Raw genomic sequence first — 4,529 nt, forward strand, 5'->3', positions numbered from 1 at the left:
TGATAAATGCACCCTATATTTTTTCCTTCTTTTGATGACAATTACATGAAATCGAATTTATTAAAACTCCTGAGATTGTAGCCTATGCCTGTGATATTTTTAGAATTTGTCATTTGTTTTAATTTCTCTTCTCTTCACTTAGCACTTTATGCGCCAAGTGCTTCTCTGGTCACCGGGGATATACAAGTAAACACAGCAGATCTCATGGAGCTCTACACAGGAAATTGTCAGATCTCCACCATGAAATCAAGAGGGCCTTCAGCAGACTTCTCTGTGGACTTTTGGGCAAAAACCGTAGCTGCTAATTCATGCTATGCTTGGACTGATTTAAAAAACACAACACTGGGAGATGGGGTAGAGCAGTCCAGCCTCTCAGTGGCAGGTTTCTGAGCTGCAGAGGTTGCGTGGGTTGTGGCTAGGTGGTGGCAGCTTGATGGCCCCTGGGTCAAGATGAGTGCCACAGTGTTGGTTGGGGGCCCGGTCCCCCCAGTGTCCTCCGCGCTGCCACATGGGCCCTGCATGTGGAGCTGCTGTCTCAGCAGCGGTGTCTTAGACATCTTCAGAACATTGCTGCTAAGAATATATTAATAGAAATGGCCATCAACTCCTTGACACCTACTTCACACTTCATTTGTGTAATACTGAAAAGATATATAAAGAATTTTATAGAAGTGAAGCAATTAAGAATTCCTTGAATCCAACATGGCTGAGTCTGGATTTTGGAATAATGCCAGATCATCTTGATACATGTTGTTTCCTGGTGAAGATATGGGGTGGGAAGGAGGACATCTATCAGCTCTTGACTGAAGGAAAGTCTGTTTGGATGGGCTGAAATACTTGAGTCAGCAGATTCACACATGCAACCAAATGAAATAATTTGGGGGCTATTATGGTGCTCCATTTGAACATAGGGGTTGTTTGAATGCTCAGAAGAATATTCTTATTCAGGTGGATCAGAACTGTGTTAGCAATTCTTATGATGTCTTCTCTTTACTGTGATGAGCAAACTGAGGCTTAAAATAACTGACCTCACAGCCATAGATGGTGGATATTGGAGGTGGCATCATGTGAGTCCAGTGAAGGCCAAAGGAAGGCAGGTGTTGACTCAATGCTTCACAGAGCCCAATGTGCAATTAAACAGACTCAGGTAACTGTTTAGAAGATTGGAAAGGAAATTGAAGAAAAACCAAGACTCACATCTACAAGCAATGAGCTGAAAAAAGAAAGTGAGCGCCTGCAATTAAAAATTTTGGTGCTTTAAAATGAACTGGAAAGACAGAAGAAAGCTTTGGGACAGGAGGTGACATTACCACATAACCAAGAAATTGCATTACAGGACAAAGGAAGTGCATTTTCAACGGAGCACCTCAAGCTTCAACTCCAGAAGGAATCCCTAAATGAGCGTACTGTGAAAAGAGGACTCTTTCCGAAGATTAATGCTCAGTTGACAATTTGTTGCAGGCAATTACTATCTGAGCTTTCCTACATGTACCCTTTTGACTTGAATGAGCATAAGGGTTACTTTACATATGGTTTCAAGTTGCCCACTTTTGAGGACTTCCAAGCAAAAGATGACCGGAAGTGTTGCTGTTGCCCTTGGTTACACTGCACATTTCGTCTCCATGATTTCCTTTTTCCTTCAGGTGGCCCTCAGATATCGCATAATTCATGAGAGATCTAGGACCAACAATCAAAGTTAATATCAATGACAAGCTGATTGAAAAGGAGAGAAAGTTTCCATTATACTCAAAATGTGGGGAGAGGTTGCAATTTGATTACGGTGTCTATCTTCTGGAAAAAATATAGCACAGCTAAGATATCAACATAGACTGGGGACTCCAGACTTGAGGCAAACCCTTCCTAAACTGAAAAATGTTACGGAAGACATCACATGCGCCTCCAGTGCAATCCCTGTTCCAAAGAGACAAAGCTCCACATTTAGGGGTGTAGATGTAAGCTTCTCTGGGGGGATCCCTTCAACAGACAAAAGACATCGAAAACAGGCCAGGTCAGAGAATGAGAGACTCCAGTACAAAACCCCTGCTCCCAGTTACAAGTCAGCATTAGCCTAGCCTGTGACCACCATACCCTCCATGGGACAATCCGAAAGACAACATCTCTGTCCTCCTTAGATACTTCCTCGGACTTCTCCGAAGAAAAGAAGAAATAAGGAGTAGACTTGGGTGACAGCTTAAATGGAGGCCATGTGAGTGTGAACACTAGGCAAGAGCAAGGAAAAGCCCTCTCTGGGCATCTAGCCACTGTAAATGGCACTCTCCCACCCAGCGAGCACACTGGCTCCTCCAGTGTCCAGCTTCTAGGTGACTTTTACCCAGTCTGAGAAGCTGAGCTCTGCTGTGTTGTGGAGCATGCAGAAGAGATCCTTGGGATGGAAGCCATAGGTTCCACCTCAGGAGACCCCGTAGAAGCATTAACCGCGTCCCAGTGGAAAGTGCCGTGGCAGTGGAGTATGACGAACAAGTCCTGGGAGAATTCAAAGGGTTCTCCGGCAGGATCTATGCACTGAATGAAAACATATCCAGCTTCCGCTGGCCACGCAGGAGCTCTGATAAGTGAAGTCAGCAGACAGACAGTAGGACAAGGACAGGGTCACTGCCTAAAAGGAGAATAAACCTGCACTGGTTACCCTTTGTAATAATCATGGCACAAAATAAACATTAATGAAGAATATTCCTTAGAAAAACAGACGGCGAATCGAAGAAGGACTCAGGATCGTTGTGTATGAGTGGGCCAAAGTTAGACTGTGCAGGTAAGGTTTGCTTTTCAGGCCTGACGACTGTTTTAAGGCAAGTGTGACTCTTTAGCTCGAGTCATCTTATAGGTGTTTGTCTGCTTTTTTATTTACACTTTTATGTTACCTCAGAGGGAAGATGACAATATATTAACAATAAAATGAACTTATCTTTAGTTTCTCATAAGCATTTACTCTCACCATAGTTCATAAAAGTTTGAGAAAGTTGAATATTCAGAAAAAGCTTTCCACCATTTACTGGAGGCTCCTTGGCCATCCATTAGGTGGATGAATAAGAAGCACAATGGTCTCCTGATCCCCAGGCCTATCTGCCCCTGCCCCAGGCTCCACAGTCAACCTATAGACGCCACTGTTGCCCCATCTTCACGGCGGATACGTTGTGCATCCCGAACACTGAGGCCATCAGATTCACCGGTTCCTTAATGCAGCAGCCGTGACCTTCCACCTCCTCTAATCAGCCGGGCTCTTGATGTAGTCCTCAAATTAGAAGAAAAGTCTCACCTCTGGTGGATCCCGGGGAACCCTCAAGGACCCCATGGCTACTACAGTCAGACGGCATCCAATCCCCTTTGGGGGCCAAAGTTTTTATGTGGGCAGATGCTGCAGTCAAAAACTAGGCTTGCCTTCAGCAATGAACTCACCAGACAAAAATCCCTATATGCAAATCTCATGTTGATTTGTTAAATTTCATTTAGAAAGGAAGGCATTGTACACGGTGAAATATATGGAGTCAGGCTGTCCAATGTGCAGACTGCAAGGCAGTTGAGACAGTTGGATTAAGAGACTAGATGAGGCACAGAACACTACTGGTATGTGTGCAATTGCGTAAGTATTCACTTATGCTTTTGAAGTCCAATTGTCATTCCTGGAGCTCAGATTTCATTTGCTATTGTTTTATACGTTATATACCCAAGCTTCAGGGTTGCAAGCTGCTTAAGGAATATTTATCTGTATATCCATGTGTTCCATAGAAGAATAAAAATTGAGTTTTCTTCAGATTAAAAAAAAAATCCAAGTAACCCAGCATTGAAAGACATAAAACCAAAAGACAACCATGTTAACCTCTATTAATAAAACAGAAAAAAACAAAAACAACAAAAGCAAAACTACAATAACAGCAGAGACTAACTTTCTGTGATTATTTGAGGTTGGACCTTGAAATGGTTATAGCTAGTTCTTGGAATTTTATTTCGGCATTTATGTCTTAATGAAACCTATATAATAATGGCCAGGAAATGCATAAACTGCAAAATGCTGCTTTTCTGCACACAAGAGGGATATTCAATGGAGTGAATCAGGAGGTATCGTAAAACCCAGGCACTATTATGCTGGGGAGACATTTTAAAGGGAGAATCAGCCTAGGATTTGTCTCTCAGCTCAAAAGGCACCAGTTTATAAAGCTCTCCCTATCACCACGTACAGCAGCACAGAACAAACGAGAGTAAAAATCTCAAAAAGACACGGCAGGGAGATGCTGGGTAATTTAAATAGAGACAAGACATCTTCCAGATAATAAACAACTTCAGCTGGCATTTAGTGGAATGTATTAGAGAAGCATAAATCTTCTTAATGTAATGAACACTTAAACAATGAACTTTAAACATCATTGCTGCCAAGAGATTCATGAATTCTCTAAACCAGTATCAAAGTCCCTGCTATAAGGAAGCAGCCATTTCAAATGCAGATGGTGAGGGTGGTGGAAGCCGGCAGAAAGAGAAAGAATCTATAGATTGACAGTAAATGAAAAAGAGACTTT

General features: G+C 42.6%; 1 pseudogene; it reads left to right on the forward strand.

Annotated features, from left to right (window-relative positions):
* The first annotated feature begins 450 nt into the window (after positions 1-450).
* On the forward strand, positions 451-2,577 carry LOC106847517 (UV radiation resistance-associated gene protein-like; annotated as a pseudogene).
* The last annotated feature ends 1,952 nt before the right edge of the window (positions 2,578-4,529 follow it).

Source organism: Equus asinus, chromosome 5, assembly GCF_041296235.1.
Source record: "Equus asinus isolate D_3611 breed Donkey chromosome 5, EquAss-T2T_v2, whole genome shotgun sequence".
NCBI classification, from domain to species: Eukaryota; Metazoa; Chordata; class Mammalia; order Perissodactyla; family Equidae; genus Equus; species Equus asinus.